General features: G+C 47.6%; 1 protein-coding gene and 1 long non-coding RNA gene across 2 annotated transcripts in view; both read left to right on the top strand.

The window, feature by feature from the left end:
• Positions 1–13,837, top strand: part of LOC116285969 (uncharacterized) — a 208,711-nt gene that overhangs the window by 71,296 nt on the left and 123,578 nt on the right. The gene's annotated exons all lie outside the window — the stretch shown is intronic.
• Positions 1–13,837, top strand: part of LOC140690289 (uncharacterized) — a 103,063-nt gene that overhangs the window by 503 nt on the left and 88,723 nt on the right. The gene's annotated exons all lie outside the window — the stretch shown is intronic.

Below are 13,837 nucleotides of genomic sequence, written 5' to 3' on the forward strand. Positions count from 1 at the left end.
GGTGAGGGGAGATTTCCAGGCAGGTCCCTTCGGGGGAAGAGAGGATGGAAGGTGCCAGACCCACAAACAGAGTGACACGCTATTCCCGAGGGTCCGCTGAGCGCCCCGGGGACGCTGCGTGGGACCCCCACCCCCCGCCTAGGACCACGCCCCGCCGGCCGCCGCGCGCACCTGCTCCCGCCCGGGGCGGCCGGGCCCGCGCCCGGCTCTGCGCGCCCCCCCGCCGGCGCCCACGTGCGCCCGCCCCCGCGCGTGCCGCCCAGGACCGCCCACCCCGCGCCCCGCCGTGCGCGGCGGCTGGACACGGGCTCCGAGGGCCTGCGCGCTGGGCCGCGGCCGGAAAGCGCCTGCTGCCCTCGGCCCCGGCGGGAGCCCGGCCGCCGCGGCCGCAGAGCCCCGCACGCCCTCGGGGCCGGGGACGCCTCCGCCACGCCGGCCGGAGGGAGGTGGGCGCCGGGCCGCCGCACGTCGCCTCCAGCCCCTGCGGGTGCGCGGGACGCTGCGGGCACCGGGCTGCGACCCCGGCGAGGCCGCCCGGCGAAGGCTGGCTTCTGCGTTGTCTGCGGGTTGTCGTCTGTGGAGAGTTTCGAGGATCTTCAAATTGCAGTGAAGGAGTCGCAGAGCGGGAGAAAAGTAAGTGCGCAGTGTCGCCGGGCGTGGTCGCTTCCGCGCGGCCGCGGGAGCAGTCGGCGTCCCCGGGGTGCGGCCGCCGCTGCGGGGCGCGGGCGGGAGTCCGGCGCTGCGGCCCCGGCCCCACCCCCGTCTGGACGCGTCGCCTGTCGGCGTGGGCGCGGCGGTGGGCGCGTCTGGGTGGCGGGGCCACGGCTGTCCCGGGCCGCCGTCCGGGAACGCGGCGCTCCCGCGGGTGCTCGTAGTCGAAACGAGGGCCTGCGATGCGGACAGATCGCTTTCCATCAGAACAACAGGCAATTCTGAACTTGCCATCGGAGGGCAAGCCGGGCCCTTTCACCGCCTCCTTAACGGCTTCCGGTGAAGTAGCAGCGTTCTTTTCTGAGTTGTCCTCTGTAGATTTTGAGGTACAAGCATAAGACGTTTCCGGGAGACAGCTTTACCTGTTCCTCATGCTCGCCGCCCCTCATTCCTTAGACTGTGTAAAAGAAGAAAGCAAGAAAGAGAAAACTTCCGTCAGGAAGTGGCGTTGGTAGTAGGAATGAAGCTGCAACAAACCACGAGCGTTTGATTCCTGCGTTACCTCAAGCCCGGTTTCAAAAAATTAAAAGCTCAGTCAGTGCCATCGCCCTGCCAGGAGGAGGACGCATGACCGAGCAAGTAACAAGTGACAAGAGGCCAGTTAAAGCCCGATTGTCAGTCAGTTATCGCCTAAGTTCCTGGTCTCCCAAGAAGGCAGCGGTGCTGCTCATTTAGCAAGAACAAAATGCAAAGTGAGTTCAACCGTGCGAAGCACGGCCTTGAATTTAGCATCAGTTTTGCGAGTTTCATAGTGGTGCGTCTTAGTAATTGTGCTTTAGACGTGAAATGAAATGACATTTGTATATATTTTCTTCAGAATCTGCTTTTATTCCCAACTTTGAAATTTGATGCTGTTAGATTATTTTACAATTATAATAATTCAACTAAAGAAGTTTACACTATATTATACAATTATTCTCTATATTATACTGCTGTATACTAACGTTATACTATAAAGTAATCCTTCCTGGTTGTATACAACGTGAGATCATAATAACTTATTTATGGAAAGCTTTATCATGAACAAAAGGTATGTTTTATTTCATTTTTACATTTTATTTTACTAAAACTCTATACATTTTAATGCAATTTGATGTTATTTTGCCTAAATCACCAAAATCTGACTAAAGGAAAATGAACATGTTTTGGTTTCCTGGCTCGTCTTGTAACGTCTAAATGCACGTCGATTGCTGAGATTCCACCCTGGACTTGTGCACACGCGGCTTTGTGCCCCATCTCCGTGGAAGCGCAGGACGAGCCGGGGGGCTGCCCTGCACGGCGCCCGGGCCCCTGCTCGGACCCGCAGCCTGCCTGGCGTGGGGAGCGCCCTGCAGGCAGGGGCTGAGCCGCTGTCACAGGCTGTCCTCTCAGGTTTCTGAGTTTTGTGCTGCTCATCCTCCACTGTCTGAAAGCCACGGACTCATCTGTTTTGCCTTCTTTTCTGATTGTCTGTCATTGAAGGACCAGTCTGTTTGCAGCGACAGCTCCACAGCCAGAAAAGGAAAACGCGTTTCCTCCTGCAATTTTAGCCTTGGTGCCATTGTTTCAACAGAAGTTTTTCCTTCCTTAATTAAGTCCGTGTTTCTGGCTGACTTTTCACAGCGGCTCCCCCTGCCTTCCTACACCACCTCCCTGCCTTCTTACAGCAGCAGGTTTATTGCAAAGTACAAAAATGAGACGTCTCAGCTCGCTGCATAAAAACCTCATAGGAGTTTCTCTTTCCAGTTAGCTCAGGAAAAATACTGAACTTGGAAACAAGTCCCTTCGGACGCAGGTCCTAATCTAAGTTTTCAGCCGTATTTCTTGTCACTTCCCCACCCAGACCTTGTTCATGCTTGTTCAACCCGTTTCGGAGCACACCCGGACCTCTTCAGTCCCGGAGACGCTGCTCTCCTCCCCCTGCCTGGCCGAGCCCCCTCCATCTGCAGACCCAAGTCGGTGTCCTCGCACTGTGAGCCCCACTTCTCCGCCGCCATCGCTTAGTAGTTTCTACCTCAGAGGCCCCGTCGAGCCTCCCCTGTATTCGCCGAGCCGCAGTCGCGCTGCAGGGGCCGCCCTTCCTGATGGAAGCACTGCGGACCACCCGTCTCTAGAGCACATCTACTCCTCGCCCGGGGAGCCCGGAGCAGGAGAGGCCCACGGTGCGCGGCTTGCTGTAACGCTGCAGAATCTTCCCTTAGAAACCTCAGACAGGAGCTGTGGGCAGCGGTGCCATCGTGTGTGACAGCCCCGTCCTCCAAAGACCTTCTGTGGTGATTCAGAGGGGCGGGCAGGCTGCCCTCAGAGCTGCCGGAAGTGAGTTTGGGTCCCATCGGCAGTCATAGAGCTTTTAAAAGTCTTGTGGGCCTATTTTTTTCTCTGCTTAAGAAAATATAAAAAAAGCAAGCAAGCAATCACACAGCCATCTGGTGTCTGTTTTCCCACAGACCGCGGCCCGTGATGTCTCGTAGCACCGTTTTCTCCCCTGAAAGCCAAGTTACGCCATGTCTTTGAGCCGTTCACTGCCTGCTCCTCCATAATCTCACCTTTTACTTTTTAACTGAACGTACCTTTCCTTTAAACATTTTGACAGTTTCTTTGGTCCAATAATTTTCTTAATTCCCCCTTTCCCCTTATTTCTGTAATCCATTAAAAAAAAAAAACCCTTCTGTGAGACTGAGCTTCTCTGTTTGCATGAAGAGCGCTGGCCTCCTCAGGAGCAGGTCTGCTCTGTGAACATTTATTATGCTGCTGCTGTTTACAAGCCAGGATTTGGGAGGAGGGGCAACTGGGGGAGTAAACCCTGTTCCTGCCTTTCATGGTCTTTACAGCCTTTTTTTGACAGTCGTGCAATGTATGTTTATTCTGATACTTCTGATCAGTGGTGCAACTGATCTGGGACACGTTACCAGAGAGCTTTGACATTATTTTTTCAGGACTGGTTTCTCGGTGGCGTCAAATTTCAGCTCTTCAAACGTGAAGTTGGGGGCGGGTTCATGTCGGCTTTACCGTCCGTCTCCTTGAGCTTAAAGAGCTCCTGCCCAGTCCTTGTCCTTGCTGGTCTCTGGGCCGCTGTCAGCAGGCCCTCCAGATGTCTGTCACTTGGTTCCGATGAGTGATTTTAAGGAATCCATTCTGCTCCAACACAGCATCACCAGGACTGTCTCGTTTCCCTGCAATGTCCCAGCGTCTGGAACGGCGCTGAGAGTCAGGGAAGCTCTAGGACTACAGGCCCTGAGATGCGTCTTATGAGCATGCGGGTCTGGGAGGGGCCTGGGCTGTGAGCTCCGCTTGCTCGGGGGTCACCTGCTCCTCAGGGACTAGCTGGACCCGCCCCAGATGCTTTCCCTGGTCTAAGCACCTGTCTCTGAGGGTCGGTCACTCCGCGGCGTCTTCACGACATGTGAGGCAGGCAGAGAATGAGCAGCGCGCCTGTCTGTCTGGCTCAGGCCCACTTCACACCAGGGGTCCCTCCAGGAGAACAGATCCCCGGTCCAGAGGGAGAGGCCCAGTCCCCAGGGAGCCCCTGACAGACCAAGGACTTCCAGGCACGTGTGACCGTAGGGTTAGGACCCTGTGCCCCAGCGTACTTCGGAGAGTGAGACCAGCTCTGTGAGCGCAGAAACGTCAGAGTGGCTGTGGACACCCTTCACGCCAGCCTGTCACTTGGGCTGGCGGGCTGCAGCCTGCAGGCCGGCTACCGGTCCTTACAGTTCTGTTGTCACTCAGTCCCGTCCACTTGTTAATGTCTTATCTGTGGCCACTTTCCCACTGTCACAGTAGAGGTGAGATCAGATCTTCCTCTACTTACGATGGCATCACAGCCCAATAAACCCATCCTAAGCTGAAAATATCAAGAATAATATTAATAATTATTAAATACTAATATTAAGTCAAAGGTGCATTTAATATACCTGACCTACTGAGCATAGTTAAGATTAAATAGGACAATAAAAATAAAAATGCTTATTCCTTAGCACGTAGAATAGACTTCTGTCGATCTATCAATCTGTCTATCTGTCTATCATCTGTCCATCTCTCAGGCTGTCTTACTACAACTACGGCAATGACGCGGAGCATGACTTCAGCGCCTTGCAGAAATCTCCAAACATTTTAAAATTTACGGCCTGAATGAAAGGGTTGAGTGTTTACGTCACAGTCAGGAATTAAAACCGTGGCTTATTACTGTGTTTCTGCAAGTGTGTGACGCTAACCCCAGGGTGTGTTAGATAGTTGTATATGGGTGGTAGACATGACATTCAGCGACGCCAGCTCACACAGGGAAAAATGTATTCCCTTTCTGTTTTTGGTTGTTTTCCCGTCTTTTTCGTTACATGTCTTTAACCCCCAAAACTTACTTATTAATGAAACTTTTAAGCAGAAAGACACTTCACAGGGCCAGAGATTTCAAAGGATTACTGTATGTCAGAAAAGTTTAATAAAAATGTTTACTTTTTCAATATTTGCATCTTATCCTGACTATGATATATACACGAAAAAGCAAATTTCTCATCCGTGTCGACCATTAGGGTGAAAACGAAGGGAGGGGACTTTCTTGTTAGAAGTTGCCACGCCGTGCACGTCCAGATTTTCACGAAAGAGTCTCTGGATCTGCCCGAACGCGCCAGTGTCCCGCGCACACGGGCTTCTGGTGGAGGGGAGCCCGCCCCCTTCCCGTGTGGCAGTCTGTCCCGGCCTCTCCTGGGTGTGTCTCTGCCTCTCCGCATCTCAGCCGCCGTCGGTTTTATGATTTTATTCTTTTGTTTCTTCTTGTTCTTTTTTATTTTAATTACTATTTTTGTTCCATCTCTTCCTTTTTTTCTTCAATTGATCCCAAGGTAGATTTTAAGTAATCATTTAATGTCATTGTACATATTGGTAGAGTCTGCTTTTGAAAATTTGATGACTATTACATTTTTAGTCCTCTGTAAAATATTATGTAAAGTATCTTAGATTATTTCCTCCTATAAATAAGTGGTAGAAAGAAATGTTCTTCCTTCTGTAAAAGCAAAAAATGGATAGCGTCATGCACTTGTTCAAAAAGGAAAATAGTGACAATTCGTTTTCCCCATTTATTCAGTTTTCCATGCCATTTCAGTTACAGAGATAATGCATCTTAAAGACAGGGCCTTACAGCTGTCCAAGAATGCATAAGATTTTAGTCGTAGAGGAATTTTAAAAGAAAAAAGTTACAGTGTCATTAAAATCTTCCAGGACGCATTTAGAGCCTGAGGGAAGCTTCCAGGAAAAAGTGTTCTGAGGAAAATTTCCTCCAAGTTGAGATTAACTTTTCTTTCTAGTGTTTTAATGACTCTGAGTTTTAACCGCCATGTCCTGCTGTCAGCGGCTCTGCCCTGGCCGCCGTGCAGGGCTGTGGTTTCTCTGACAGCGTGTCTGCCCCTTGCTTTTCTCAAAATGAAGCAGTTTTGGGGGAGGGGACATCTCCCCCTCCACCCCCATGAGCCCTTGTGGCTGGGCTGATAATACAGTTGACACAAAACAGACGAACAAATGAAAAAGAAATTGTAACTCAGGCAGTTAAGGAAACAACGCATTTGTGAGGAACTGACAGGACACAGCAGCTCAGTCTTGGGTTCCTGGTTAGTGACGAGCCTGAACAGAGGTTGGGTTTGGGGGGTGTTGGGGCTTCTCCGCCTGAGTCCCCGGTCTCTGGTGATGAGGGCGTCCTTCCACCTCCAGGTGCAGGGAGGCACATTCCACACAAGAGACTCACGCCCTGCTTCCCGGGGGACCGAGAGGAGGGTCAGAGTGTCCCTCTTATACATTTCTGAAGTAACTTTAATTCAGAGGAGTCAGTATGCCGAATACGCCTGGGGGCAGCCTGCTCTGGACCCCAGCACAGTCGCCCTGAGACAACTGACATCTGATTCTGTGTAAAAGTCATGCGGGCATTTGGCTTTTTTGAATGGTATGTTTCATATTTTCTCCCTGGAAGCTACTAAATGATCGTAATTGTTCTAAAATTTCAGAAGAGTCTCAGAAAGCATCTCCATAAGGACACGTTACCACAGAGCACCGTTCCTCAGTGTTTGTGGTAAAGGCTCTTGCTTCGTTTAAGTCACAATTGCTCCATCACCGGCCCTTCGCGCTGAATCAGGCGGGAGGGACAGCCCTGGGAAAATTCCGTGCAGGACCTTCCGCCCTGGTGTCTCTCTGAATGGTCCAGTTGAATGAAAATTCTTATTTTTATCCACCCTTTTAAAGCACACGTTAAGGCAAAAAGACATAATGAAATTAGATAAGGATGGACATTGTTGTCTTCGGGGCATGAAATAGCTCATTTCCGGGTCCGCAGGTCTTGTCTTTGGACTCTGTGCACCAAAATGTCAAGAGAAGTACTGCTTTGAGGCAGGGCTAGACTGTTTCCTCTTATGGTTCCATGTGTGTTTCTGTTTTGCAGTCAGAGAAAGGCTAGAAATTAAGCTTAAACACAGGTAAACTTTGCGTCATCAGAGCCAGGAGGCCCTGCGAGGGCGGCTTCACACTTGCTCTGGGCGGCGCGCTCTCTCTCGGTGCTGATTCAGTTGGGACAGGGCTCTGGTCAGAGCCCCCCGCGGCCTTCCAGCTTGCTCCTGGGCTCAGCAGGAAGGGGGCTCGTGTCCTGTCACTGTCACTCTCAGGAGCAGTGCCCACCAGGTGGCATCTCAGGCTGGGTAACTTTATTTACCGTCGTAACCCTACCGCCGTTAGCTGGGGTGTTTTAAGTACAGAACAAATGTTGCTGAGTATTAGATTTGGGGAGGACACTGGACAAGTGAAGTGACCAACCAAAGATGCTAATACAGAAGCTGCTTTATATGCTCCCAGGGACTAACTGGAACCAAGGAGGAAGAGCTACAGTGTCTACTGTTGAAAAAAGTTAAAAAAAAAAAAAGTGAGCTGACACTCGCCTAAGTAACGGGGATGAGTCAGTGAGAAGTGTTTTGAAAATTTGTTGATCTCCGCCTTCCCTCTAATGAGGTTGGAGCTCGCTGCTGTTCCTGTTTCAAGCATAAGCTGTAGAGCGTTAATGAGTTACTCAGTGTGGTTTATTGTTTAATGTTTAGCCGAATTGGTTAAGAATTGGTTAAGAATGGAGAAACAGATCAACAGCAAAGCACTACAATGAACAAAACCAAGATTACATTCTTCAGGAAGGTTCAATGTTCTGATTTTTAAACCTCAAACTGCCATTTATTTTCTGAACTCTTACAATTCATGGCTGTTAATTTCACCTTTTTGACTTACCAATTTCCATTAACCATTATTTCTCATGGGTATAATTTAAGCTTAACCATCCAGAATGCAACATATCTTTATTACTTATTCTGAGACATTCATCTAACAATATTTTCAAAGATACAAAATTACATTAAAAATAAGCAGAAGAACAAGACAGTGGTAACATTTGGCAGGAAAATTGTTTTAGAAATTTAGAATTAATTTAGAAATTAGCAGTGAATTCGTTACCAAGTCCAAACTCATTCTGCTTGCCATGTGACAGGTCAGTAGATTGGAAGATGAGGTGCTGGGGCGAGGAAGAATGACTTTATTTGGAAAGCCAGAAGATGGAGAAGATGGGGGACTCGTGTCCTTGAGAACCATCTTCCCCAAATCAGAATTCAGGCTCCTTTTATACGAAAAAGAGGAGATGGGGTGATGTTGGTTGTTGCAAACTTCTTGGTGTTGGAATCCTTTGTTCTTGCAGCTGTCCACGTGGGCCAGGTACGGTGTCCCTGTAAACCTCCAACAAGACAAATGTTATTTTCTATTCTGCAACTTTTTAGTCTTTATGTGAATGGGAAAGTGTTACACCCTTTAAGATCAGAGCCTTGAGAATGGGCTGTCCTGCAGATGTCAGGCTACAAGCGACATTATTTTACAAAAGGTACAGAAGCAGCACCACTGAGCACCGGAAACGGAGCCCAGAGTTAGAGCTAAGGGAACAGACGTGATACAGGGTCAGGTTTGTTCTCCCTGTTACATAACCCGGACAGTCCCACATCCCATGGCGACTGTGATGACTGAAGCAGAGCGTGTCTGTCTTACTAAACTTGCACAGCACCGAAAAGGTGAAAAGGATTTTAAAGGAATCCCCATCTGACCACCCAGAGGCTAGTGCTTTTCACATTTGGGAAGGTCGCTCTGCAGCATTTTGTGCTGTTTTTCTTTATGTGGCTGAGATAAATTTGAATCTATAATTTTACATTCTGCTTTCTTCATTTAACATTAAATATATGCAGCTACTCGTATCATTAAGAACTGTTTTTAAAATAACAAGATAAATTTGCATGGACGTACTAAAATATAATGGCAGTTAATCTAAATAATGACAATTGGTCTTAAATCAATCTTCTAATTTAGGAGCACATTTTAAATACCCCTTCTGCAGATACAATTTTCTAAAGATTTTCAAATGACAAGTATATTTGAATGAATCTGCTGTAAACATGGTGCAATTGTTGGTAATGGAGACATAAAAATAATAATTTTCCTTGAATAAAGTCAAATTTATTTGTTTCCTAGCTACTCAGTGATCATGTGGAAGCGAGAGATAATGTATTAATAGGCTGAGAAAAACACAGTACAAAGAAACCTCATGTTGCAAGTTTAGAAGCGACACTGTTTTAATACTTATGTGTCGGAGCCAGCCGACAATCGATCAGGTCCAGAAATCTGTGCTGCAGGACTGAGAAAAGAAAGACAAGACTAAAAGGAAGACAAGACTAAAAGGTGGGGGAGAGGGTCTCACTCTAGCCCGCAAGACGCTAGGTCAAGAGTGGACCTCGTGTTTATTTCCAGCAGTTAATTTATATGCTTTTAACCCATAGGCAACAGTATCGTAGGTAACGGTATTGTTTTTATGATCTCTTAACAATGTGTACTAAAATCAGTAACTTGTGCATAGTTACATACATCATTATTGTTTATATTTCTCATCAATCAAGACTAACCGTTCCCCATGAGCTAACATCATTGATAACTGTTATTGTTCCTCTAGGCTAACATCGTGATTTGTGTATTGGTAACTCAGGTGATTGTCACTAAGATCACTAACTTATGTAACTTGTGTATTGGTAACTCAGGTGATTGTTACTAAGATCACTAACTTGTGTGACCTGTATCTCTCTTTCCAGAAGCCCCTGTTCTTAATAACTCAATGGCATCAAGATGTTTTTCCGACTCCAAATGCACCTGCTGTTTTTCTAACAAAGGGGTGGTGGGACAGAGATTGTCTTTGCTCAGTCAGCCTTAGAGCCTGACGCCCCGCACTCTGGGAGTTTAGGCCCAGTTTCTGTGCTCGGCAGCCCTCAGGTCATGAGTGGCCCCCCGCACTTTATGTGTGTAATTACGTGATACTATTTATATAGTCACATCACAAATATTAAGAAATAACTATCTTTTCTATTTCATGTGGTGGCAAGTGAAGTGACCCTTCTTTTGAGGTAATATCTTCATCTAACTATTTTTCCAGAATGTACCAGCTTTTCAGAAAAAAAAAAAAACAAAAACAAAAAACCTCTGAGACTTAAATTTGAGAAAACATACTAAATTTGTCTCAAATACAAAAAAAAAAAAAAAACCCTCCCGCGGCACTTGCGGGGCCTGAGTGCTTCTGTCCTGCTGTCCACCCCCCACCGAGGGCGTCCTCCCCCGGTCCTGACACTCTTCCTCTTTTGGATCAGGGAGTGCGGCCGGGTCGTGGAGGTGCCTCCAGGGCAGAAACCGGGTGGAAGGTGGCGACCTCGCCGTGACCTCAGCCCCTCCAAGCTTGGGCAGGAAGGGAAGCACACACCCCGGAGCGCTGAGGGCAGAAATCTGACCTTGGAATCTTCCAGAGCTGAGCTGCCTGAGTCCTCCGCTGGGCTGGGCCCCCAGGGCTGCCGTCGTTCTGGGGGGCTCTCTGTGGCTCTGTTCCCGGGGCCTCCCGCAGCCCTTTCCGTCCACACGAGCGCACACGAGCCGCCAGGTTCCGTGGGGATGGGAGCCGAGGGGAGGGCCCCGAGGGGAGGGCCCCTCCTCCAGGGGCTGGGGTCCCGGCCGCGGCTGCAGCTCCCGGGCCCCTGTGACCAGCCACTCCCTGTCGGGCAGACCTTTCTTCTTGCCTTTGGATGAGCTGCGTTCCCATCAGGCCTAGGCTCTTGGGGACCACAGGGTACCCGCGCTTTCCCACGTGACAGCACTGAGGTTGTCACTGAAGGTCACAGGGTTTCCATTTAATCATTTCGTGCACACTGTTGTGTGGGCGGAAAATACACTGAGGCCGTGAGGAAACCACTTCTGCTCGGGAGCTGAGGCAGGACCTGGAATTTAGTCATAAACACCATTTTGGTGGTTTTTCTTCTTTTAAGATTAAAGCTGCTCTGACCTAGAATCTCGGGGGCCATGCCGAGGAAGAAGCAAACACCCTGCCTGGCAGCTGCCGCCGTCCCCCTCCCGGCCTCTTGTCTGCGAAGCTGTGGGATCTCCCTCAAGCCTCTCCCGCCTGCAGTGAACACGGGACCTCTCCGTCAGCTGGCTGGACTTCTCATTTGGAGTCCTGTGCTAACAGACTGTAAATGCAACACTTGACATTTTACCATCAATTTAAGGCAATTTTCCGTATCATCTAATCAATAGATGAAGGGCCTCTGCAGCGTCTTGTAGGATTACAGATGCAATTAAATAATATTCATAAGTCCTCATTACCCATCTGCTTACTGCAACAAACTCTATAATCGGCACATTTGTTTGTGTTATAAATCAGACTCTACTGATAAACTTGATTTTCCACAGAGCGTGAAGCCTTTCCTGGAGTACCAGGCAGCAAACGACTTAACTCTCTATTCCTTCCAGAAATAAAAAAAGTAACACCGAATACAGGTGGTACAATTTCCCAAGACCAGACGAGTGATGTGCTCAGACACCAGGCCACTGGATTAAATAAAACCTCCTGCAAACAAAACAGTTTCACAAGAGCCAGCAGATGCGTATTTTCTCCTGGGACTTATGGGACCATCTGGTCGTGCATTTCCAGCCACGCACTTCACATTCAGTTCTGTCTTTAAAGCATCAAGTAATTTTAAATACAGTGTAGTTTATGTACCAATGTAAATAAATTTATGTTTACTCATAACCTTAGCTCAAATAAATTGGGCTTATGTTTGTAAGCTGATGAAAGTTTAATTTCTTCCATAAGAGACTCATCTTATTACCATAATATTTCATGATGCTGTGGCTGTTTCATGTTTAACTTATAAAAAGCCTTTAAAGTATGACTACAGAAGTAAGATTTCAGCAATTCCTGTAAAGTCTTTAATGAACCAATTAAATTGCAAGAGCGTTCTCAGGTTTGTCTTTGAAAGTTGTTGCTATTTTTAACAGAACGCTGCAAGGACATCTCCTGCTCCCCTTCGTTCTGCTCGTACAAAACATCTTATGTGAAAAGCTTGTTGAAATCAAGGTGAGAACAAACTTCATAGCAGGAGAAAGGACACTAAATAGCCTGGAAATAATACAGAACAGCCTGGAAATAATACAACAGTGAAATGGTGATGAGTCAGACTCCGCTGGTGATCCCCACTTTACACGGAGCACGAAACATTCGCCTGGGAACAGCCTCGCACAAGGCCCCAGGATGTTAAGTTATCTTCCAAGTGCAGCGTTTCACATTTATTTACGATCCGTAACATCCCCGGGGGAAGGCACCTTCCTGTTCCAGAACTAGGCTATTCACCAGCAAAGTTTCAGTAAGTTGTTTGAGTTAGGAAATGGCCTCTTGTCGGCCCCACCACCCTGAACGCGCCCGATCTCGTCTGATCTCGGAAGCTAAGCAGGTTCAGGCCTGGTTAGTACTTGGATGGGAGGAAATGGTCTCTTAATGCCCCAAATTTATTTTCCCATCGGATATGTCCCTTTTTGTATTATTTAGTATTTAGAATTATTAATAGTGTTTCAATATGGATGTTGAAAAAAAGTGGAATTTCACTTCAGATGTGCTCCCGTGAACTGTGAAGGTCCTCACCTGTAAGACCAGGGCGTGTGACCTGCAGGTCCCTGGGAGAGTGACAGGAACGAGGTTGAGACGGAAGGAAGCTTCCGTGGACCACAATCAAAATGAAAGGAAGCTGATGAGGCCCAGAGAGAGCCCAAGCGTTAATGCAGTAAGAGAGCTGTTGCCAGCAGAGCACTCTCAGGTGTCTCCAAAGGCAAACTTCAGCTCCGCACCCTGCGGGGGACGCACGTAAGCAAAACACTGAGAATGCACAAATGGAAAAGTGTACGTGAAAGTAAGTCAGGTCCTGAATAGACACTGACACGAGTGGCAGCAACACCTTTTTAAAGAAGAACAGCATGAACTGAGGGACTCTACTCAATACCTTGTAATAAACTGTAATGAAAAAGCATTTACATAGTGTGACTGAATCACTTTGCTGTGCACCAGAAACCAGCACAGCATTGTAAATCAACTCTACTTCAGTAAACAAGCATTAACTGAGACAAGAAGGTGCGCTTCCATTTAACAATCTGTACGTGAGACGGTTAGAACTCCCACCTTTGAAATAGCTTTGCCTCCGTTCAGCGCACTTCAATGGAAGTGCCTTCGAGCCTTCTTATTGAGATCAGTTCGTGAGAGATGTATCCAGCTTTGTACCCTGTAAACTGAAATTAACTTTATGCTCAAGTAGTCGTGGATAATTTTCAAAAGTTGATTGTATGCTCTGTATCACAAGAAAAATGAAAATTCTCAAGAGCAAACTTCACCTGGGCAATACTCTTCAGTTCCACTAATCTAAAATCATACGATTGAATTCAAAATAAAATTGTTATTTAGAAATGTTTAAACCATTTGAGCAGATAAATATTTTGTCAAGAAGGTAACAAAAGTTAAGTGGCATGTTTAAAAAACAGTAACGATCAACATTCTGTATCACAAGGTACACAGTGAGATTGAAAGTTTGCGGACTGCAGGCGCTCACCGCAGCGGCCCTCCCTGGGGCTTAAGGGTTATGCGTGCTTTCTGGGTGTTCTCTTCTTTGTACCTAAGTTTAAGCAAAGAGGTTTTATTAGTTTTTTTTTAATACTCCTTCCAAAATTAGTAGTAATAATTTTACCTTCTAATTTTTACAGAACTGTAATTACAGAAAAGGATAAAATTTGGAGTGTG

This window comes from Vicugna pacos, chromosome 29 (assembly GCF_048564905.1).
Source record: "Vicugna pacos chromosome 29, VicPac4, whole genome shotgun sequence".
NCBI classification, from domain to species: Eukaryota; Metazoa; Chordata; class Mammalia; order Artiodactyla; family Camelidae; genus Vicugna; species Vicugna pacos.